The sequence below is a fragment of the Lagenorhynchus albirostris genome, chromosome 1, assembly GCF_949774975.1.
Source record: "Lagenorhynchus albirostris chromosome 1, mLagAlb1.1, whole genome shotgun sequence".
In the NCBI taxonomy this organism is placed as follows: domain Eukaryota; kingdom Metazoa; phylum Chordata; class Mammalia; order Artiodactyla; family Delphinidae; genus Lagenorhynchus; species Lagenorhynchus albirostris.
Genome location: NC_083095.1, coordinates 59,182,760 through 59,209,141, shown reverse-complemented (window position 1 = coordinate 59,209,141; position 26,382 = coordinate 59,182,760).

The window sequence follows — 26,382 nt, the reverse complement described above, 5'->3', positions numbered from 1 at the left end:
TCCCTGGTTTTTATCCTAAATGACTAAAAGAATTGTTGCAATAATGATGCAAAAAAGTGAGATGGAAAGGAGGCTGTTTCATTATTTAGTTATCTGATTATGCAAAGGTATACATATGTTTGTTGTTTGTATAACTTAATTTGCATATAGATTTAGTAAAGCCTCAGTTGTTTAGGGATGTCTTTTCTCTCTAACATCTACTCCTATCCTCCTGAAATATATAGTCCATGGTGTCTTCATAAGAAGGCAAGTTTTCCTACCATATAAAGTAGGGGGTATCTTAGAAAATGAAGTGATAAGTTTCTTGTCCTAGTATCTTTATGTTTAGCCATAGCATTTAATTTTGTCGTTGTCATGCAGTGATTTTGGGTTTTTTTGGCTTCTTCTCTAACCATTTTGTTAATGGGGTATTAATTTGAAAATAAATTCTTTTCAGAAAGGTTTCTAAGAATTAATTGGCAGGGAGTACTCCACCCATGTGTCTCAAGGTTGTGAGTTTTAAGGTGAAGGTGTTTTGGCTTGAGAAATAATTGTTATATACTCTATAAGTTTAAGGTGTACGGCATGATGGTTTGATTTATATATATTTTGAAATGATTACCACAAGTTCAGCTAACATCCATCTTCTCAATAGAAACAATAAAAAGAAAAACAAAAGGAAAAAAAGGAAGAAAATTTTCTACTTGTGATGAGAACTCCTAGGATTTATTCTCTTAACGTTCATATATATCATATAGCGGTGTTAGCTATACACATCGTATTGTATATTACATCCCTAGTACTTATTTATCTTATAACTGGAAGTTTATACATTTTGACCACCTTCCACCAATTTCCTCTCCCTCTACATTCTGGCTTGGCCTTGCATCTGGTAACCACAAGTCTGTCTGATCTCTTTTTCTGTAAGTTTTTTTTAAATTCCATATATAAGTGAGATTATATGGTATTTGTCTTTCTTTGTCTGACTTTTTTCATTTAGCATGATGCCTTCAGTGTCTACCTATGTTGTCACAAATAGGATGCTTTTTTTGTTTCTTTAATGGCTGAATAATATTCCATTGTGTGTGTGTGTGTGTGTCCATTCATCCATCAATGGACACTTAGGTTGTTTCCATATCTTGGCTACTGTAAATAATGCTACTATGAACATGGAGGTTCAGATATATTTTCGAGTAAGTGTTTTTGTTTCCTTTAGATATAGTCCCAGAAGTGGAATTGCTGGACCATATGTAGTTTTATTTTTAATTTTTATTTTATTTTTTTATTTTTAATTTTTTGAGGATCCTCCATATCATCTTCCATAGTGGCTGTACCAATTAAAATGATCCCACCAACAGTGTACAAAGATTTCCTTTTCTCCACATCCACACCAGTGTTAGTTATCTTTTGTTTTTTTGATGATAGCCATTCTAACAGGAGTGAAGTGATATCTCATTGTAGTTTTAATTTGCATTTCCCTAATGATCAGTGATGCTTAGCATCTTTTCATGTACCTATTGACCTTTTGCATATCTTCTTTGAAAAAAAAGTCTATTCAAGTTCTTTGCCCATTCTTTAATTGTTATTATATTTTGCTGTTGAGTTGTACAAATTCTTTATATATTTTGGATATTAACCCCTTATCAGACACACGGTTTGCAAATATTTTCTTCCAATCAGTAGGTTGCCTTTTCATTTCGATGATTTCCTTTGCTATGTAAAAGCTTTTTAGTTTGATGTTGTCCTGTTTGTTTAATTTTGCTTTTGTTGTCTTTGCTTCTGGAGTCAGATGCAAAAACAACATCACCAAGACTAATGTCAAGGAGTTTACTGCCTATGGTTTCTTCTTGGAGTTTTATGGTTTCAGGTCTTATATTCAAGCCTTTAATCCATTTTGAGTTAATTTTTCTGATGGTATAAGATATCAGTCCAGTTTCATTCTTTACATGTGAACATCTGGTTATCCCAGCACCATTTATTGAAAAGACTGTCTTTTCTCCATTGCATATTCTTGGCTCACTTGTGAAATATTAGTTGACTGTATATTCTTGGATTTATTTCTGGGCTCTCAATTCTGTTCCATTGGTCTATTTGTCTGTTTTTATGTCAGTGCTGTATTGTTTTCATGACTATAGCTTTATAGTGTTGGCTTGATCCTTGATTCTATTTTGTTGCTAGCATTTTTCTGAACTTCAGATGATTAATGGCGATAATTAAAGTTTCCTATAATGACACTCTAATAATAGCAGAGTTTTGAATTACTTTAATGAAAAAGATTCATTGAGTGCCTGAATTTGGTTATTTTGATATGTAGGATAATAGGTCTGTGTTCAGTGAGAACCACTTATGGCAGAATTTCCTTTGCTAAAATGACCTATTTTTGCTACTCTCCTGAAATCAATACCACTTTGAAATGTCATTTAGGTGGCAACAGACCATTTACAAAAGCGCATCATTCTGTGCACCTTTAACTGCCTAATAGTGATTCAAAAATACATAGTGGTTAATTAGTATTGACAAAAGAACTGCTATGCAATTCTCCAGGAGGTTGCAGATCACAGCTAGAAGTTCTTTAATACATATGAATGCTTGAACTGAGTGCAAAGATACTTTTGATTCCTTAATCTTTCACAAAACTGGGTTTTGTAGCTTTAAAAAGAATTTAAAAAAAGAAATTTAAGCTATAAGTCAGAACATTTGGTGGAAAATTTGTGAGACTCTAAGCATAATGAAAGTAGAGACAATGTTTGTCCTGTGAATTCCTGTGTTTCTAGACCTTAGTTTCTGTTACTAGCAGAGTTGAGTGTTTAATATATGTTGAATGAATGAGGAAAAGACACATTGCAAATGAATTTGTAGAAGACTTGTGAATTAAACAAGAAATCATAAAATGAAGCACAGGATGACAATAAGCTTATATAAATAACAGGATCTACCTTATTAAATTTGGCCTTTAAATTGTAAATTTTCTTACTGTAGCTTTTAGGATATGCTACTCAGAATGTCAGGTTTTAAGAGATGACATTTTTTTTTGCCACTTGGTGGCATCATTGTAGCTATGATGGAGTTTTAACTAACTCGAAGCTGAAGGAACTTGTCTTTGACATATATATCATTAAATGCTCATCTTTTGATGAAATGTACAAGAGGCATTATGCAATGGGACTATAAACGTATGACAAAACATTGAATATGCATTTTTTTCTGTGACAATTTAAGAATAACTCTGAAATTAAACCTAACTCTTCTGTTTGTAATGATTACTCCTTTTTCTTCAACATAAAGCTTCTCTGTGCAATTAAATAAAAATAAAACTAGATTAATAAAGAGGTAGTTCAAGTACCTTTGGAAAAAGCAAATTATGTAATATTATTAAATTTTAAAAATAAATTTAATTTATCATAACCATTAGAGGTTTGCAGGCTTAAGCTGTTTCCTCTGAGCTACTCTGGGATTTTCACAATTGAGATGAAATTATATACTTTCTCTTTGGAATGACATTTCCATCATTTTTCATTCATAGTAACCTTTGTTTACAGTCACTATTATGTTTAGATTGGAGTCTATTTGGTCACCATTGGATTGCACAACCTTCTCTTAATACTTCCCTGGAAGATCTTAGACAATGTAATGGTCTCTCACGTTAGACCCTTGCTTGAATTGGAAGACAGCTGGTTATTTTCATTCACTACCCCTTTCCTCCTATTTTCCTATTTTGGGCTCAAAGTTAATTAGAACATTGCATTACTGTTTAATACAGGAAAAAATCATTATTTAAAAATATAAATTCAATGGACATTTCTTAGGAAAGCATGAAATATCATCTTTGTGCAAATGGGTCTTCTTTTGAATAAGAGATTAGGCATTCTGGCTCCTTCCTTGATTGATATATTTATACATTTAAAATCTCTCTCAATGAAGAAGTATAGAATTGAAAAACAAACAAAAAAAGCACCATTGATATTAAATCAGATATTGGACTGCGTAGTCATGTTGTCTGGTCCAAAACATATTTATCCAAAATATTCTATATCTTCCATGCCTTGCTTGTGAAGTACATTATACTCTATCTTATGGTAATTTATTTAGCCTTATACTTTGTTTTAAATGTTGAATATTCTCGAGACTTTTGTGTAACGGAAGTGTAATTAATCTTCCATTTTCCTCTTGTCTACATTTACAACAAATTAGTTAAATACTTAGAAACCAGTAACGCTTGAGATTTTATGTTTCAGATTTGCAGTTCAATTTTTTGTAAGACATTTGTATTTTATCCAGAAACTTAGCAAAAGAGCAAAACATCAGTTTTGCTTACTTAGCAACAGTTTTACTTAGCAAAACATCAGTTAAGAAGGCATGAGGATTCTTAGGCTGTGACTTTGGGAGAAGTAAATGGATTACTGTACCATTGAGTTTCCCGGACCAGCTCGGAAAAATTCTTTTAGCCCTTGTAGAAACAGTATGTGACTTTCTAGGAGGCCACAGTAGATACTTTGTTGTGTAGGCACAGAAGAAACCTGGGAGTAGAATATGAATTCTGCTTTAGAGGGAAAAATAAAACTCTTAGTTGTTTGTCTCAGCAATTTGCTAGAGGCCAAATATGTTAGATATTATCTTTATTCCCACAAAGTTTACAAGGACTAGTTGGTCACACTTGGTAATTATTGTCAAGTTGATCTTCAAAGTACAAATTGTGGCCTAGAGTCTAAGGTTCCATTCCCAACTTCACTGTTGCTCAAAAGTTGATTAAATATACAGTCCTGTGCTTAAATATGGACTCAAAGGGTATGTTCTTCTTGTGAGCCAATGAAATCTAACTTGGAGTTTAGATGATACTGCATTTTGTGTAAGATTGTGTTGGAAATATGTGTTGACTATCCCTGGAGTCTTATTACCAAGATGAATTCAGAATTATAAATATGTGGCCATGTTCTCTGGATAGGTCAAGGAAATTCCTCTAGTTATTGGGTTACAGTGATTACTCTGACGAACAGTTGTATAAAATAAATGCTCTGATTTCCGTGTGTAGTACAGTCACACTCTACTGAAAATACTTTTACTCATTTAAATCCAGTCACAGGAAGAAAGGAGATAAACTGAGCTTTATGATGTTCTCCATAATGTTTTGTTCTGCCATCAAATAATGATGAGTCTACGTGTTTCTTCAACTCTTTCCATTTCAACAGTCACCCACATTTCAGCTTAAGACAGCCTTATACTTCACAGTATCTTAACAAGATTCTCAAATTATTTAAGAGCAAGGAAGGTAAAAGGACAGGGGTACAGAAACATCCTTATTTTCTCATCTAAATTCAGTCCTTTACTACCTCTTCAGTATCTGTTCACTAAAACAAAGCTGTTCTTATCTTGGCTGACAATGGCATAACTCTAATGCATCCATTTAGCCAACATTTTATTAAATATATTTGGAAAATCTGAGTAGTTCATTATAATTTTTTTTTTCTACAGTAAAGGAACACTTAAAAAAAGAAAGCACCTTAAATGTGTTTTTGTATGTGGAGTGGTGTTCAGAGGAAGCAGCACCAGAAGAGACATGGGTTGATATGAGAAGACAGGCTGGCAGCAGGACACTTTGAAAACTTATTCTGCTGCAGACTAATAGAAAATTTAGTTATGGTAACTAAATTAAAAAAAAAGATATTAAAAATGGTGTCTAAGGAGATTTAAAAATGGATATTCTAAGTGTCTTTATTACCTTGTCACTGTTTATAATTTTATTATTGTTTTATTCACTGGTGATAGCATTGTGCTCACTGTTATTTTTACTTGAGTGGCTTTAAAAATGAACAATGTGAAGAAAATAATGGAAGGGATTGGTAAGATCTGCTGTATTCCAGCGGCTACTGAAATAGAGCAATAGGTGAGAATAGGGGAGATAAGTCTGAAATACCAGTTCAACAACAGGCAAACAATGCTGGGAGATATTTGAAATAATCCAGTAATTTAAACTGATAGCAAATATTTGACAGTTTTTAGGCATACTTATTGCCTCAGGGTGTGTGTTTGTTTAAGTATAAAGACTCAAAGTCTTCTGATTCTGTACTCAGAGACTTTTTGGAATCTGAGTCTACTTCTCTAATGACATCTATCTTAACCTTGTGTTGCACATATGATCCTTGAAAACTGATGAATCTTGTTAAGTTTTCAGGTGATAAAATACCCACCAGGACATCCACTCACTTTCCTCAGGTGCTTTGGGATTGCTTCTACAGAGGCGAAGTGCCTGTTTTGTGCTAAGCCAGCAGAAACATTAGAAACCAATTAGTCAAGGTCATTCAATGTGCTCAGGGTAATTCAGACAGACTAGAAGCCTCAGCTCTTTTGATCTTTCTGTATGCTTTGAAAAAAAAGATATTGATGATGAAAAGAAGAATGTTAAAGAAAATAATACTCTTCGGTCAGTTTAATCAAGGGCAGTTCTAAAACAGAGCTAAAATAGAGAGGTGGCTCCCTCATCTAGGCATTGGACCCCAAACAGCTGTTTGCAGTCAGCTTATGCAACCTCAGCGCTGTGCTATGCTTGTAACTGGAGTTCATCTTTACGAGATTTCAGCAGAGGCTGGTCAAAGACGTTGGTCATTAAAGACAGGAAGCATAGAAGCTTTAGTAAGTATAGTAGAAAGAAATGCAATTTTCTTTAGCAAGGTGTTAAGGAGAGAGATTTGAAATTTATCTTAATTTAGCCTTAGAAAGATATGACCTTGCTCCTACATCTTGCTGTAGAGTTGCTTTTTGATGTACTTGCTTTCCATACTAAGGGAGATGACTGTTTCCTTAATTGAGTTTGTGTTCTATTCCTTTCTCGGTAAATTCTATTTTAGGAGCTTTATAAATTGACCATAAAAACCTACACTAGACTGAAATTTCAGGGACCTAGAAGAAAACTATTTTATTTAAAAGGACATTTATTTATAAGATTCAAGGTCATTTAAGTATTAATTTTCTTGTTAACTCTTCTAGTTCATTGGTTTTCCTCTTCAGAAAATAATATTTTCCAACTTTCAGTAAAGGAACGTAGGTCATAGGTTAGATAGGCATGGGATATAGCATAAGAATCACAAAAATCTGATTTTAGAAACCCTGGAGAGAAGCAGTGGCTTGAGAAACTGAGCAGTACAGCAACCTGCCAGGAGGTGGGGATTTCATGGGGCAGATAATGTGCTTGGGCACAGTTCTAGTTCAGAGAGGTTTAAGTGAAAATTCTGAAACTTGCTCAGCTATGAAAATAGAACATAATGTCAATACAGGTGGATTCCTTTCTTTACCTCTTTGAAAATCTCCTGTCACCTTTTCTTTCTTTTTTTTTTTTGCCACTGTTCCAGGGCATGAGGCTAGGGGGTGCATTACCTCATTGTATGCATTCCTCCAAGTTCTAGACCTTTCTTCAGTTCAGTCTCACCTCTTTGTGGTCCTCTTTTCCCTCTCACCCTGTCTAGATGTCCACATGTTGGACATACATGTTAGCTGAAGTGCACAACTGAATATTGCTGTGGTCTGTGGTACCAGCAGTGATCAAATGAAGACAGGATACATTAGATACATGTAGATACATTAGATACATTAGAGTAAAGCACAAGTACTCTTTCCTTCTGCTCACGTGTCTAGGTAGCTGAACACTGACCAGTCTTAGCAAGGCATTTGCTGCATTTGCTGCTCCCTCCCCTCTTTTGTTTTTTGAACCTGACCTTAGGGTTGTGGTTTTTCTGGGTGTTCCAATCAGTACACTTATATGTATATAAGTATACTTATTACAGACACACAAGGGAGATTTGACTGACAGAAGAGGAAGAGGCAATGTGAAGATGGCCCAAAGATAAGAGTAATGTGGTCACAAGTCAAGGAAGCCAAGGATTCTGAAAGCCACAGTAAGCTGGACAAGGCAAGATGTATCCTCCCATAGAGCTTCCAGAGGGAGTGTGCCCGTGCTGTAAACTTAACTTTGGACTTCAGCCTCCCAAAACTGAGAGAGAATACAATTATGTTGCTTTAATCCATCAAATTGGTGATAATTTGTTGTAGCATCCATAGGAAACTAATACAGATTTTGGTACTGGGAAGGGAGTGTTGCTGCAACAAATGCCTAAAAGTGTGGAAGAGATTTTAGAGTTAGATGATGGCTAGAGGCTGGGAGAATTTTGAGGTGTGTGATAGAAAAAGCCTGGATTCTCGTGAGTGCTCAGAAGGAAGTGAGGAGTGTTCATAGAAATATGAATGTTAAGGGTATTTCTTGTGAGGACTCAGAAGGATATGAAGAACATTTTATTCTAAAATAGAGCAAACGTGATTCTTGCTGTATAGGTGGAAAATAAACTTAGAAGTGAAGGCCTTGGATATTTAGCTGAGGAGATTTCCAAGTAAAGTGTTGAATATGTGGCCTGGTTTCTTTTTTTCTGACTACAGTAAAATGCAAGAGGAAAGAGATAAACTGAGGAAGGAACTGTTAAGGCAAAAGAAACCAGCACTTGATGGTTTGAGAAATTTACAGCCTATCCAGATTGCAAAAAGTGCTAATGTTAGGAGATGCACTGTTAGGAAAGCATTCTCTGGAGAGAAGCCAGTGGTGGGGCTAGACCACATTTTGCTTGAAGAGATTACATGTGTAAATCATGGATTCACATAACAATCTCAGCAGAAGCCAGGAATAGAGAAGGAGTTATCCAGGAAAGATCTGTGGAGGACCCACTCCTAATGACATGAATCCCCTTGATATACACAGGAGACCCACCAGGTTTGTAAGAATAATATATCAGCAGATACATTGTAAGCCTGGACTAAAAGGGACAGAGACAGGATAAAATGAAAGAAGGCCATTGGACTCCCAGGAATCTATAGGCAGGGAACAGGTTGATAGAGCCACTTGCCTGCAAACAGGTGGTACCCTTCAAGAAAAAGGAGGATGACTCCAAGGGCAGAGCAGTGATCCCACAGGCAGAGGCATAAGCTTTAGGCTGAGAGGCGTACAAAGCTGCTACAGAGGCCTATCTAGAAGCTGTGGGCCCAAAGGACAGAACTGCAGGCCTTGAATGGATGCCAAGTAGCCTTGAGTCACAGAGGATTATTCTCAAGCCTTGAAACCTCACGAAATTTCCCTTGCTGCATTTCAGACTTTTTTGGAGATAGGTAACCCCTTTATTCCTTCCAGTTTCTCCCTATTAGAATGGAAATGTCTAACATTTTTAACCTATGCCTTTTCTATCATTGTATTTTGAGAGCAGGTAACTTGCTTTTAAGTTTCACAGGTCCACAGATGGAGGATTCTTCCCCAGGATGAATCACACATAGAGTCTCACTTGTACCTGATTTAGATGATGAGATTTAGGACTTTTGAACTAGTGATATTTAGATGTAATTTTGTACTTACAGTTGATGCTGTAATAGGTTCACATTTGGTGTCTTGGGTGGGGGGAATCTTGAGATGAATTGAATGCATTTTTTGCATGGGACAGAAATGAATTTGGGGTTCAGAGGATGGACCGTAGTGGTTTAAGTTCTGGCTCTCCAAAAGATATGTCAATATCCAAATCCCTGGAACCTGTGAATATTCCTTTATTTTGAAAAAGGGTCTTTGAAGGATCTTGAGACGAGATTATCCTGCATTACTCAGATGGACCCTAAATCCAATTACAAGGCTCTTTATAAGAGCCTATAAGAAGAGAAGACAGGCATAGAGGAGAAAGCAATGTAAAGACAGAAGCAGAGTTTGGAGTACTGTGGCCAGAAGCCAACAAATGTCAACATCCACCAGAAGCTGAAAGAGGCAAGGAAGGATTCTCCCCTAGAGTCTCCAGAGGTAGTGCAGCCCTGCTGACACCTTGATTTTGGACTTCTCACCTCCAGAACAGTGAGAATACATTTCTCTTGTTTTAAGTCTCCAAGTTTGTGGTAATTTGTTATGGCATCCCTAAGAAACTAATAATGTTTCACTTTCAAACTACTGTCTCTAGTGAACTGAAGCTTTCTTGGTTGTGGTTCTAATTTATCCCTTTGGATTATGGTGACAACCAGACTGAGTTCTTGGCCTCCCCTCCAAAGTCAGCCAGCATCTCCTGGCATCCCCAGAGGAGCTAATTTCCTATAGGAGGACTAATTTTCTCAGCCTCTGTGTCCCCTGTCAATCCCCAAGGTGCTGGAGCACATCTTTGGTAGCTTCTACTTTCACTTTTTGTTTCTTCTCACAGCACACACCAGCTTAGTACAGCACCCACTCCTGCTCTTTATCCTCATGCCGGTCATCTCATCACAAGGATCCTACTGCTGCTCTCTGCACTCTGCAGCCCATTCCTCTTTGTAATGTACCCCTGCAGGAATTCCAATGCACATTTGCATTTTAATGGAAATGTAATTGACTTCCACTCAACATTTAAATAATTAAGGCCTCACATTTACATTTTATTCTAGGTATTTTCTAGCCCTATTCCCCCTAACTTTTAGAGGAAAGACATCTTTCCTGACAGGTAAAAATTGTAGCTATCATGTTCTGGACACCTATTGTGTGCCTAGCATCAGGATAATCATTTTGTAGATATCAATTTAATCCTCACAGTAATCTTTGTTTCATCCCCAGTTTGCAAACCCAGGACCAAAGATAATAAGAGATCGGAACAAACTCACATGGCTTAGAGAACCACAGTATAGACTGGGGGACCCAAGATATTTCCTGTCTTCTGCTTGTGTTTTAGATTTTATGTTTTCTACTGTTAAAGCCTGAACAGAAAGTTTTTTCAACCTCTTTTCTCCCATTTGTCTCAATGCCAGAAATAATAGTAACTCACAGCTGACTTCATTGAGCACTTACTACTGTCCAGAGTGCTAGACTTCTCATTCATTATCATGTATTATCTTTACAGTAGCCTTATTAGGTGCCTATCAGATTCCTGAGTACAGATGAAGAAACTAAATCTTAGGTTAAATATCTTACCTCAAAATACACAGCTAGTTTGATGTAGGACATATATTTGAATCTAGATATGTCTGAATACAGAGAAAGAGTTCTTAACTACTTAAAAGAGCACAATAACTCAAGACTTCAAAGATCAATACAGTGTCTTATTACATGTAAGACCCCAAGTTATAGCAAAATAGTGCATCTTTGTAGTATGTAGATATGTTCAATAGATACTTTCTGGTCATATACTATATTAATCATTGCTGACCAAAATAAATGGCAGAATGTTATTTGTATATCATAACCTTTGAAAGTCATTTGAAACAGCTTTCAGCTAAAAGGTAATTAAAAACTAAATCTAAACTCCTGAAACATGAATAATAAGAAAACAGCTCCAAATTTTAAAGCATGGTAAGAACAAGACAATAGGTCCAAAATGGAGTTGCTTATGTTAAGCCCCACATCACCAAACTGAGACTTAATTACAGTTTTGGCTCTTCCAGAAATGGAACCTTAAGCCAGTCAATTAGGAGTTACCAGATCAGCAGTAATAATCTGCCTGATAGTCCCGGCCATCCCCTAAAGGAAAGTAAGTTTGTGATAACCAACCTGCTTTTTGGCCTAGTATAACTTCCTTGTTCCTGCTCCTTTCTGCCTATAAAAGTCTTTCATTTTGTGCAGTTCTTCTGTCTGCTAGATCGATGCTACCTGATTCAAATCCATTTTTTTAAATTAAAAAAAAGATTTTATTTTAAGGTGAGATAAGGAAATAAGGAAGATGGAAATCTCAGCACTTAGCAGGTCTCGCAAAGACTGGAACTTGGTCTGGGCACTAGAAGGTTCAGCTCAGGTCTAGCAACCTTACTTTCTTGTTGTTCCCATGGCAACTAAATGCATGACCTAGGAAAAGTCTCAGAAACTGCTAGTTGTCTCTGCAATATCTATTCTCCTCTTCTTTAGTAACAGAGCCCTGAATTTATTTGGACTGGTGACATGCCCAGCTAAAAGGCTGCATTTCCAGCCTGGTTTGCATCTAGATGTGGCCATGATGAGGCAGGTGGACAGCCATGGGTGGACTTCAGGACACCTCTCTAACAGGGACTGAAACAAGAAGGATGAGCACATTTGGATTTTTTCTCTTTTGCCTTCTTTCTTCCTGGAATTTGGAAGCATCCTGTAGCATCTTACGACCTTGAGGTTGGCAGCCATGTTCAAAGGAGGTTGGAGCAGAGAAATCAAAAAAGCCTAGATGTTCACTTGAGGATCTGCTATAGCAGCCCTGGTCAAATCCATTTGTGCTCAAATACACTCTTAAATTTTTTAATATGCCTCAGTTTACCTTTTAACAAACACAAATGGAAATGGAGAATGTTACAGTTACGGTGAATCTTGGTTAAATAGTTACCACCTAGATATGCGCAAATGTGAAGTATTCTTATCTGAAACTCTCCCCAAGCTGTAGTACTTGGCCTTGAAGTACCTAAGCTTCCTTAAGAAGACAGTTTGCATTTTATTTCATTTCAGTTTAAATATCAGCCCAATCCTGTGATTTTTTTTTTTTTCGATAGCCAAACCTTAGCCACTTCCCAATTTATAAGATCAGTCTCAACTTCAACCTAGTCTAGTTGGATGTAAGGGGGAGTTTCTGGAAAGTGTAAACCTGCAAGGTTCAAACTTACTTTCTCATACTCTCCCTTCCTCCTGGGCCTGCTTTCCCATCCTTGCCTTGGACCGTTGATGTGTGATCGTATGACTAGACTGTGACTATCCACAGTTGGGGTGCTGGCTGGGGATATCTGCATACGTGTGGCCACAAATCTGTAGGAGGTGAGTTTGCTATTCAATCCCTCTTGGTCACTGCTGCACTTGTGTGAAACTGGTTATTGATTCTCTGAGTGACCAGAGCCTGTGTTCTGATTCTCAGCTGCAGTGTAGTAATTTATCCTCTGGGGGCTCTGCTCAGCTCTGTGTGCACAGTTCCAGTTGTCTTGCTACCAAAGATTAGAAAGATGAGACCTTTTGCTCCTAGGGTCCTCAAGCGCTGTTGAGCACCCCCACACTTCCTCTTGATTGAAGAGACTCTCGAATCTTAGCCATGCCTGCTCTCAGCTTTGCTTGCTTTCACTTGTGTGGTTCCCTGCACCTGGCAGCTTTAGTGACTCAGCAAATGACTTAGCAAATCAAGAAAAATGCCACCATTTCCTTCATAGTAGATAGGAGGGAAGTGTGCAAGGGCCTCTACTGTGCCCCTCGCTGAGGGAGTGAATTGAATGACGACTCCAACTCCTCCTCCGTAGCAAGATGAGTATTAGGGGCAGTTAATGATGCTTTACACTCTGCTTCACCAAAAGGGAGTGAGTGTCCCTGATGCTGTCTAGATGCTGTATATAAGAGGATGGTGATGTGTAGACTGATCTTTTGAATTTTCTGGAACACCTTCTTTTTTTTTTTTTTAGCAAGGCAAGATGGTTTGCTACATAGTGGGCTTTTTCTTTTTTCTTTTTTATCTTTTTTTTTTTCCAGTTGAAACTATTCCACAGCAATCCTACTGCATTCCATTTAACTCTTGATCTGAGCTGAGAGGGGCTGTGTTAATAGTTCTAGGTCCTGGCTGAACATTAGACTCACCTAGAAGCTTTTAGAAACTATAACTCCTCAGTGTCCACCCCAAACTTATGTCAGTATTTGGTACATAGTAGTTTTTAACCAGTGGGCTAGAGGGAAGCCTAGTGAAGATAAATGAACAGCCTATTAGCTCATTACAAGCTCATAATCTCATAATAGGAGGAAAATACTATACTAGAAAACCTAAACTGAAGAAGCGGACATAGTTGAATTAAGGACCTTAATTTTTATCTTCCCAGTAGCCAAGCAAAGAGGGAAACAGATTTTATAACACAGCTTTCAGTGTCTAATAAAGGACCCATTTGTAGTTGTTCAGAGTTAACACTTCTTCTCCATATAGAAGGAATTGATTGTATGAGTCTTAGTCTAAGGGACATTCAAAGACAGTGGTTCATATCTTAGATAACACTTTTATGATGTAAAATGTTTAAATATATTGCTATTGTTTTTATTTATTTTCGATAAGAACTGAAAAATATATCATGGTAGAAGAGTTGACAGGGATGTGATGCCATTAACCTACTCTGATTTTCCTGTCAATATATTGGTTTATAGATGCTAATGATGCTGTGTAATTATTGCTTGGCAACCATATAAATGACCATGTTGAGAAATGCCACACATAGCCCAGATTTGCTTTAATAATCCTGAGATCTCATTTCTTCCCTAAATGGGTTACTTTGAAAATCAGCATGATATGTGGATAAGTAACAATTTCTCTTTAAAGGGTTATTGTGAGGATTAGGTGAGAGGTACACACATGTAGAGATCCTAGAATAGTGCCCACTCCATATTAGGTACTTTATAAATATTGTTGATGGTTATTGTTACTATTTTAACTGGCTCACTGGGGAAATTATGGGTTCCTTTGGAAACTTGAATGGTGCAGAATATTGTATTTTCAGATTCTGACACCAACACCAAGCCTTTCCAATGAAGGAACTGTCAGAATATGGGATGATGACCTTAACAATTAAATGCTTTATAATCTTATTCTATTTGTTGTTGGTTTTCTTTCTCCTAGGTATATAAAGATCTCTACTTTCAGTAGGAAGAGTGAACCCTCAGTATATTTGTTTTCTGTAAACATATGAAGCAAAGGCAGGGATAAAAATGTGTCAAAGATATTTGTTCAAAAAAAAAAAAAGATACTTGTTCAATCTATGATAAGGATAGTCATTGGTGTATTAAGAATTTGAGGGAGTTCTCTGGTGGTCTAGTGGTCAGGACTCCTTACTTTCACTGCTGTGGCCAAGGTTCAATCCCTGGTCGGGGAATTGAGATCCTGCAAGCCATGCAGCCAAAAAAAAAAAAAAAAAAAAAGATGTAGTATTATGCATTATGCTGCCACATGCCACAGTCTCTTTCAGTAGATTTCTTTGTGAAAAAGAAACATTACTGTCTCTTCATGGGCTTTTCAATCTACCAGCCCTGCTACAAGCATCACAACATTGTAACTTCAAAAATATTGTTTCCTTATAGCACAATTCATGCTTCTGCAGGTTGTGCAGACTGTATGCTTTATGGATTATATTGCTGAGAAGCACATATGTGGTTAAACATGAGAAGCACATATGTGGAACATTCTATGGTTCCATGACACTAATACAAATTCTGCTCATGCATTGGCTGGGTTTTGTGTTGCAGGGACTCAGAAGTTTTTTGGGGGGTTGTTTGTTTCAAAAATAGGAACTAGCATAGCAAATGTGGGTATTTATTTGTTTTTATAAGAAGCATCTATATAAACCCAGCCCAGCGAAGCCCACAGCTGTCAGTCAGCAGTGCAGGAATCAGTCTTAATCTGTCTCTTTAAGAACACACATTTTTATCGCCATAAATTTCTATTAGTAAAAATAGAAAAATCAGCCCTCCTTTTCTTCTAAAGTACTGACAAATTTGGAGGAAGGAATTATATGCCTGGTGAAACATTGTATTAAACATAAAAACAATTAGCAAGACGTGAAGATGAAGAGTGTCTTAAAATCTGTAGGTTGAAATAGCTTGTAGCCCAATGCCTGTATTATTATGAGAACATCTATGTTTTGTAATCCCCACCAACATGTGATAACTGACTATGGGTATAAATCTGATTTCCTAGGAAAAGATAAACTTCCAAGGGAAATATCAATTTCATGTCTTGCTTTCTAAAACTTCACTATATATAAAGTCATAATTGTCACTGGTGAAGTCATCATATTTTGTTTTCTTGGAACCTGTGGGCTGGCTAAACCCCTTTTGTTTTTCAATTTTATATTCACCTTTTCCTGTTTCTTCTGGAGAGTGAGCAAAAGGATCTTGTAAAAGACATAATATGAGTCATCCTTCAACAAAAGATTTCTCTTGAGATGGTGCTTCTGAGTGTAGATTGCCTTCTTTTCTGCTCAGAATAAGGACTGAGGGTTGTTCATTCTCTCTACTGCTTTGGCTATTATGCCTCTAATCTCTCTCTCTCTCTCTCTCTCTGTTAGTTTAGTGGATGGCATTTATGTACTGTTTCTCTAGATGCTAATTGTAATTGCCATGTGCTGTCACAATGGTGGGAGGCAATTGTGTATCCTCTCTTTCTTCTGAGAAGGTTATATATAATCAGTAATTCTATCTATTACAATGGCAAGTGGGTGGTATCTAGAGCAGACTCTCATTTTTCTAAATAAAATGATACTTGTGTTGGATGTCCAACTGTTAATTGAACTAGAAACTAAAGAAACAAAAATATGACAGAAAATAAAATGATATATTACTTATTTCAAAAGTTTTTTTTGTTGTTGACCATAAAGAGCAATACATGGAGTATATGACGAGACTGTTTAGAAAGACAGATGCACATTTAAAGTATAATGGAAAAAATTACAAAGATTTCTCTTTAGGTAGGCAAATTGTACATATTGATAAAAAAAGATATTTAAAAATGAAAATTGATCTTACCACTTTCTACTAATGAGGTTTTTTTTCTAGGTTTTATTTCCTTTTAAAATGTGTTAATATGGTTCAGATGTCTAGTTTTGAGAGCAAAGTACCACATCAGGGGTGCATCATAATATGTTTCAGATTTGTTCTATACTTAGTCATTTGTTAGTGACTCAAAATAAGCAATCTAGAGTAGGAAATTATAGACATTTCAGCCTGTGTGCTGAGAAAATCACTTAATCTCTCTGAGCCTGAGTCTTCTAATTTTTAGAATGGAAAGTGGGTACTTGCTTCATAGGGCTACTGAGGTAATTAAATGAGACCTAGCATGTAATGCACTTAGCCCAATTCCTAGGATGTAATCAAAACGTGCAGTCTATCCTAAATCTGTGGTGGTGATAATAGCAATGAAATGTGAGAAGTGAAAAGGACTGCGAGGGTCATCTGTCCCAGTTCCTTTGTTTTATAGGAAGATCAGAGGTGGGATGTGCCCAAGGTCACACAGTTGGATGGCAGAGCATTGCTAATTCTCACTTAGGTCACTACTCATGGTGTTTGCTGTATTATTCTGAAGAATTTCTGCAGGCAACTCAGAATCCCATATTTTGTCATCATAGACAGTGCTGGTATTTCATAATTACCTTATAAATGGCAATAGCCATGGCTGCAACATTTTTGGTCATAAGCAGCAAGAACAGGTGAGAATTTCAAAGAGGAACTGTCTTTGCTGCTCAGTTTCTTTCAGTGAATCTCGGGAATTTGATCCATATTGGTCTCAAAGGTGGCTCCTATAATCAACAGCAACTTTAGGGACTGGGGAATGGGTCCAGATTCCTTAGCGTGACTACTAAAGTACATTGCCTCTGATATGAGGCTAGTGAAACATATGTTTTACTCTTTACATGTCATCTGTAAATTTTTATGTACAGTATCAATAAAGAAACTTTTGTTTCCATTTTAAAAAGAAAAATACTTTTATTGGCTCTAGAAATCATTAATTTATTACAACTTTGCATCGTTATTTTGTCTCTGTAGTCACAAAATTTGAAACATTTCAATATAGTAATAACAGTATTTATTTTTAATAAGTTTACACCTCTGTCTTATGATTTTGGTTTGTCTGGATTGCTTCATGATAACTACTAAGCTAATTTAGTTATAGAGGTCTCGTCATTCCATGGTGCTGAGGTCCTTCTATTAAATAAATACTGAGCAGTTTGATGTATAACCACTCTGCCCAAATTATGTCCTACAAGATTTCACAATAAAAAATTGTATTTAGTGTAGATTATTTGGTTGGAATACTTTTTGCTATATGTAACAGAAAAACCCAAACCCTCAAAAGTTTACATATAAAAAATTTATTTTGTCATGTAGAATAGGGCTGCTCCAAGGTTGGTTAATTAGGGGATATAGTGAAGTCATCAAAGATAGAGGTTCCTTCTATCTTGTCTCTCTGCTATTTTCGTTATGGAGGCTTCTTTCCCATGTGGAGACAAGATGGTTGCTACAGTCCCAGGTATCACATGGAGATATGATGACATCCAGCAAAAGTGTAACCATTTTTCCTTGTCTCTTTTTATGACAATAGAAACTTATTCCAGAAGCCTCCCAGTATATTTGCACTTCTGTTTCACTGGACAAAATCACAATACAGATTGTTGTGAGGACTGGAACTACTCTGATGGGCTAGGATATTTAAGGCTCCACATCTAGGCTAGGACTGGGACCAATGTTCATGAGGAAGGAAGAGAGGGGCAATGACTGTTGGATAGGAAACCAAGAGTGTCTGATGTACATAGAAGTAACTTGACAGTAAATGATGGTAAAACTAGGCAAGAAGGGAAAATAAGGGAGAACTCTGAAATAAACTCATAAATAGCATTAATGTTTATCTTCTTAATTTTTCTGGAGTAAAAAGAGAAGAAATATAATTTAATTGTGTCATCTAAATGGTTTCTTCTTCTGGTAAATTGTCCTGCTGTGGATGAAGACAATTATTCCATTTGTGTATTAGAGTCCTGCTAGCTTATTAGATCCCTAATGAAATTAGCAGAGAGTTTGTGTTTCATTCTGCAACTTTACAGACCAAAGAAGTGTTATTAGAGACACCTACAAGTATTTTCATGCCATGTATTTACATGCTTTGTTTTATTTTTTGTCATCAAAGGCCATTTGGCTATGGTCCCTTTTACTAATCCTTTCATTTAAAGAGTAGCAAAATTAATTGTATCCTATGGCATTTTTCTAGCATTAATTTTGCATTAGTTTCTAAAATTTTTGTTTTTTCTTTTTGGTGGGATCATCACAGTAGTTGTGAGAATTTGAAGTCAGACTATGTGAGAATTTGAAGTTAGACAAATTACTATGGACTGTCCTTATTAATAACAAAAATGAAAGTAAAAGTCTGTTCTCTCTATGAAGCCTAAGGTGTTGGAGATGAAGCATAGACACAGGAGAGGGAGTTGTAAGTACCCCAGTGAATCCTAGAAGCAGAAGAATAGAAAGAAATGAAGTGGTTAGAGGGTAAATTAGTTGGTATGTACTCAATAAGAGTTATGGGGGATATAGTTAGTGTCGTGGTGACCAGGATATGGGAAAACAGGTTGGAACAGAGACCACAAGAAAGTCAAAAGAGAGGTGATAACATTTAATCTTGATGAAATTTGGTCCCAGATATGCCCTTTATCATTAGAATAGAACAAAAGAAAAAAGATCTACATAATTATCCTACATGTTCAATTTTTCCTTTCCAGACTTCCTTCTCATACCTACTTATGTTACAAGCTTTGCTTTCCCTGATCCCATTGACTCTGTGCCTTCTTCATCATAAGTTTACCATACTTTATTATAAACATTTATTGGCTTGTCTGTGTACTTTCCTAGATCTTGGGAATAGGGCTGCTGTCTCCTTATCCCAAGTCTCCAGCATGTTGCAAAGTACTGCATAGGTAGTCTGCACTCAATAAGGAGTGAACTCCTACACTGATGCACAAGTTCTAATGTCAAGAAAATAAACCCAGAATAAAATATCCTCTTTCTGTTGAGTCTTCAACCTTTCTTGCAAAAGGATTTTTGACCTAGAAAGTTCTTTTTACCTTTGAGGTAGATTTATAGCCCCAACTGATGACTTCCTTTCAGTCTTGTCCTCTGCAATGTGACTATGCAAACTTCTGCCCTTGGGAAGTGGATATATTTAATTATTCTTGAAATTGGACCACCTTAGTAATTTTCTTTAGATGATAGAATGGGGAAGAGAGGTGTTGTGCCAGTTTGGATCCTAGGTCTCAAAAAACCTTGCACTCTTCTGCTCTTTCCTGGAACCCTGAACCTAGTATGAACAAGCCTGGGCTGGTCTGATATAGGATGATCTCTCATGTGGAGCCCTCTCACTACTTCTTTTCAACATCATAATAGAAATTCTAGCTAGTGCAATAAGAAAAGAAAAGAAAAAGTATAGAGATTGGGAAGGAAGAAATAAAATGGTCCTTGTTCATAGAGTACATGAACATCTATGTAGAAAATCTGAAAGGGTACATATAAACCCTCCTGGAATTAATAGGTGATTATAGCAAGATTGTAGGATACAGATAATATACAAAAGCCAGTCACTTTTCCTGTACATCAGAAATGAACAAGTGGAATTTGAGATTAAAAACACACTACTATTTATATTAACACTCCACAAATGAAATACTTAGGTATAAATCTAACAAAATATGTACAAGATCTATACGAGAAAAACTACAGAATTCTTGTGAATGAAATAAAAGAACTAAGTAAATGGAGAAATATTCCATGTTCATGGATAGAAAGAATAAATATTTTTAAATCCCTCCCACCTTGACCTATAGATTCAATGCAATACCAATCAAAATCCTAGCAAATTATTTTGTGGATACTGACAAACTGATTCTAAGGTTTATATGGAAAAGCAAAAGACCCAGAATTGCCAACACAGTGTCAAAGGAGAACAAAGTCAGAGGACTAACTGCTTAGCACCAAGACTTTCTACCAAACAGCAGTAATCAAGATAGTGTGGTATTGGCGAGAGAATAGACAAATAGATAAATGAAATGGAATAGAAAGCCCAGAAGCAGTTGCCCATAAATACAGTTGACCGTTCTTAGATGAGGAACAATGTAGCAAAAATGGTCATTTCAACAAATGATGCTGGAACAACTGGACATCCACATGCAAAAATACGAATGTACACACAGACCTCATTTTCCTCACAAAATTTACCTCAAAATGGATCACAGATCTAAATATAAAACACAAGGTCATAAAACTCCTAGAATATAACATAGGAGAAAATCTAGATGACCTTAAGTATGGTGATGACTTCTTAGAAACATCACCAAAAGCACAATCCGTGAAAGAAATTATTAAAAATCTGGACTTCATTAAAATTAAAAACTGAAAGACAAATGTCAAGAGAATGAGAAGACAAGCCACAGACTGCATGAAAATATTTGCAAAAGACATATCTGATAATGGACCGTTTACCCAGAACATACAAAGAACTCTTAAAACTCAACAATAAGAAAACAACCCAGGGCTTCCCTGGTGGCACAGTGGTTGAGAGTCCACCTGCCGATGCAGGGGACACGGGTTCGTGCCCCGGTCCAGGAAGATCCCACATGCCGCAGAGCGGCTAGGCTCTTGAGCCATGGCCACTGAGCCTGCGTGTCTGGAGCCTGTGCTCCGCAACGGGAGAGGCCACAAGAGGGAGAGGCCCGCGTATGGCAAAAAAAAAAAAAAAAACAATTAAAAACGGGTCAAAAACCTTAAAAGACACTTCACCAAAGAAGATATACAGATGGTAAATAAGCATAAGAAAAGATGTTCACATCCTATGTTATCAGGGAAATGCAAATGAATATAACAATGAAATACTACTACACACCTATTAAAATGGCCAAATCCAGAATGCTGACAACACCAACTGCAAGCAAGGATGTAGAATATCATTCGTTGCTGATGAGACTGCAAAATGGTATAGCCGCTTTGGAAGACAGTTTGGTAGTTTCTTGCAAAGCTAAACATACTCTTATTATACCATCCAGCAGTCATGTACTTTTGTATTTACCCAAAGGAGTTGAAAATTTATATCCACGCAGAAAAATACACATGGATGTTTATAGCATCTTTACTCATAATTGCCAAAATATGGAAGCAACGAGGATGTCCTTCACTAGATGAATGGATAAATAAACCATGATATATCCAGACAATGGGTTATTAGTAGTGGTAAAAAGAAATGAGCTATCAAGCAATGAAAAGACATGGAAGAAACTTAAATGCTTATTACCAAGTGAAAGAGGCCAATCTGAAAAGACTACATGCTGTATGATTCCAACTAAAGGATATTCTGAAGAGGTAAAACTATAGAGATAATAAAAAGATCAGTGGTTTCCAGGAAGGTGGGGGGGAGATGAATAGTGGAACACAGAGGATTTTTAGGGAAGTGAAAATACTGTGTGGTACTACAATAGTGCATACATGTCATTATCAATTTGTTCAAACCTGTAGAATGTATAATACCCAGTGTGGACCGTAACGTAAACCATGGACTTTGGGTAGTGATGATGCATCAATGTAGGTTCATCAATTAGAACAAAGGTACTACTCTGGCAGTGGAAGTTGATAATGGAGAGTATATGCATGTGTAGTGGCAGGGAATATATGGGAAATCTCTGTCCTTTCTCTTAATTTTGCTGTGAACCTAAAACTTCCCCCCTGCTCACAGACACCCCCTTCCCAAAGTAGTCTTAATAATAAAAAGCATGTGGAGGAAAATTCAATTTTTTCATCTGAGGCCATTCTGGACCAGTCTTAGATGGTCAAACCTAAAACAGAACAGTATGTGGTACATTTACAATGCTTGATAAATGTAAGATATTATTTTGACCTTGTAGACCTTCACTCCTAGAATTTCTCTCCTTTGACAAAATGTACCTGTATGACCAATTTTGGTGGTGTGTTTCCTTTTAATTATCTTTGTAATCCTGCCTTCTCCACGTGGTGGTTTACTGGATTTGATTATCAGCCTCCTAGTTTAGTCTACATATACCTTTTTCTTGAGGAAACTGTTGGTACCTTCATGATTTCAATTATGTACAATAGGCAGATAACTCTGGAATTTATAGGTATACATTTATAACCACTCTTATCTACATATACAAAGCCTGCTTAACAACTACTAGCTTGTGTATCCTCTTAGTAGGTCAGATTCAACATGTATAACACTTCCTATCTTATTTCTTTTTCAGGCAATCTATTATTCAAGCTAATGGTCCTACAGTTATTTTTGGGTTTTTCTTTTCTTTCCCCTGACACCACCTCTTCTTTCATAATCTTAAATTTTGTGCCCTCATTTTCAACAAATTTCAATAAAAAAACTTTTATGTATTTGCATTGCCGCCTATTTTGAAGGCAATTTTTACTTTTTTTGTCTTCCTTTTTGTTTTTCACACCTCTAATACATTCTGTGTATCACTGTAGTAATTTTACTAAATATCAGGGAGAAGAGGGAAAATCAAGGATTTAACATTTATCGAGATCCGAACTGTGGAGGAAACACTGGGCTACATGTTTTATTCACTCTTTCATTCAGAAATATATTTTTAGTAACTATCAGAGGCTAGGTACTAATGATACTAGGATGTGTTGTGTGAAACATACATAAGTTTTGCCTTCACAGAGCTAATACTTTAGTAGATGAGAGACAATGTGTAAGTAAACAAACAAAAAACCCTTCCCCCAAAGAAGGCCAGTTATGAGAGATTGGAGTGAGTACATGCTTGAAAGGCTTCTTCTTATAGTAACAATATTCTTAGAAAATTAATTAATACACAATCACTCTCCAAAATGAGAAAGTGAATTTTCCTTGCACTGAATCCTGTGAAGCAGCCCATGTGGAATAAAGCAGGCAGGAGACTTCATCAGTAATCTAAGGACAACACCTCAGAAATCTCCATGGAGAACCAAGGCCACCAAGCTCTGTGGTGAGACACCAACGCTTAGAATACTCAGGAAAATTCCATTGTGGAAAATGAGTTCACGACCCCAAATCATCAAAGAAATAAAGAAGATTGATGCCAAAATGTACATTACAGAATCTAAAAATAGAAGATTATGGGACTAAGAAAACAAAAGTCCAGAACCTATTTTTGAAATTCAGTTAAAAAATGAATAAAGATTAGGAATAGAAAGGAAATTCCATATAGCTAACAGATATAGAAGGTGATGCTCAAACACATGGTAATTGGAAAAATGCATATTAAAAAACACAATGGAATATCACTTTATACTTACCTAATCAGCCAAAAAATTAGAAAATAAGATAAATACCAAATATCAGTTGGGATATGAGACTATAGGAACCCTGGTAGGAATGTAGATTGGAGCAGGCATTCTGGAGGGCAATTGTGCAGCACTTAGTCAAATTAAATACTGACATTTGCTATGGTCTGTAAATGCCTGGATTTTTTTTTCCCCCCAGAGCAGCAGTTCCATAAAGAATGTTTGCAAAGATATTTGTTGTAGGCTTGTTAGTGGTAGCGGGGAGCTTGAGGCAACAAAGAGATCGAATACAATGGAATAGTATGTAGCACTTAGAAACTATGGCTAAATGGACATAGAACAACATAGATTTCTAAAACATGTAGGTGAGTAAAAACAGCAAGAAATAGAATGAACTCTACAAACTAGTAGGATTTATGTAAATTACACATCCATGCCCAGGAAATTAGCACTGCATATTTAAAAGGACATATACAATTAAAGAGATACCTAAAACATTAGAATGGTTGGTCCTGGAGCAGTGAAAGGAGATGGACTTGGGGAAGGAGGAAAGGGAGTTTAAAAGAATGAGAAAGCTTCACACAGACTAAAAAATAAAATACAATACGAATGAGGTTCCTTTAAGAGATAAAAGGAAGTAATCACTTCTAAGAAAAAAGAATAAAGAGATTAGGAAAATGAACCAGTTGAAGGTTCTGAATGTGAAGATGCATTTGAAATTATAAAGTGCTATGAAGGAAACCAGTCGTATGCTATCACAGAAAATAATTGTGGTAATGTGGAGAAAGAATTCTACTCAGTGGTCAGAAAGGGCTTTCTGAGCTAGTGTAGTTTAAGCCAAACCCACTAGGATTAAAAGCAGCTAGCCATGTAAATACTCTTGAGAAAAGCCTCTCAAGCACAGAGGTTGGCCTGTTCTAGGAACTGAAAGAAGGCCAGTGCAGCTGGTGTATGGTGAACAGGGGGAGAGAGGTCTAAGAGAAGATACAATCAGAGGCTAAGGCATGTAAAGCCTTTGGATTTCATTCCAATTAAAATGAGAAACTCTGCAGGGTATTAAGCAGATGTGAACAAGATTTGGTTTACATTTTTAATTTTTAGGAGTTTACTCTGCTGCTCTGTGTACAATGGATTAGAAGAGAGAAACAAAGAGGAGACTGGTTAGGAGGCATTCTATGAGAAAGAGCTGTCTTGGACTATAGTGGTGGTCCTGGAATTGGAGAGAAACAGAGATAAGATATAATTTGGAGGCAAAATTAACAGGAATTAATAGACTGGTTTGGGAGGTGAAGGAAATATAAAGACATTCTCTAGGTTCTTAGCCTACCTTTTATTGAAGAGGGAGAGTAGGTAAGGAACATATTTTGAGGTAAAATAAGAATTCAGTATCAGACAAGCTAACTTTGGCCTCTTGTGAGACATCCAAGTGAAGATGGCAAATAAAATATTGAATAGAAAAGACTGGAATACAAAGGGTAGGTCTAAGCCAGAGATGTAGATTGGAGAGATAGCATCATATGGACCATATTTAAGCCATGGGAAAGATGAGATTAACCAGACAGAATGTGTAGAGGGAGAAAAGAAGAATGTTTGTGTAACATCTTGAGGAACTCTGTCATTTGGATCTCTGGGAAGGGCAGGGAGCCCTTCCCAGAGGAAAGGAAGACTGAATAGGGGTGGCCAAAGTCCTGCAGTGTTTCATGAGGGAGGGAGCTAACTCTGTCAGGTACTGCCAAGAAATATAGTGAGGACAGAAAGATAGATCCATTAACATGGCAACATGGAAGCCATCAATGACCTTAATAAGAGTAATTCCATGTCTGTGAGGGCCAGAGGCCAGAGTGGAATGGATTGAGGAGTGAACACAAGAAGATACGGTGGAGATAACATCTGTAGACATACTTTGGAAGTCTGTCTCTGAGTAGTTGGGGTAATAGGTACAGGTAAGGACTGTTGGTTTAAAGATACTAGTCAGTCATTTAAGAACCTTTACAAATTGACTCTAAACTCTAAGTACTTTCTTTATTCCAGCCATATTTGTTCACTCATTTTCCCAGGTCAGGCTGAATGGAAGTATTTAGGTTTCTTATATAAGCTGATTACTGAACCTCCCAAACCAGGCTAGTAATTTAGCAACCCATGAATCCAACATTCTTGGAGTATTTGTTCAACATTATTGGCGGTGGCATCTGCAACAACAAAGATTTTCACTTATTTTAATTTTTATTCCAGCTAGATATTTTCTTCTTCAGTGGGAGTAGAATTGGCCTACATGTTGTTGAGTATTCACAAAGTTGTGAACTGAGCTCTTAGCATCATATTTATGATCTATCCTGTTGATAACTTAGTGCCTTTTGTAGATAGACACCAGGACAGTTTCTTAGCTGGCCTATCAGTTTAATACAGCTTTCTTATTCTAGTACCTTTGCTCATGGTAATATTATCTGTAAGTTCTCACCTTCTGTGTTCCTCCATGCCCTTTCTACTTACATAATTTCTTCTAGGTCTAAGTTTCCTTCTCTGACCCAGTTGTTGCTATCCCCTTCCTTTGGACCTCTGCCCTACTTTTTATCTCTAATACCAATTTAGTGATTAATTATGCTTGTTCTTTACTTGCAGTTTTTAATGTTATTTACTTAATGAGTACTCATTGATAG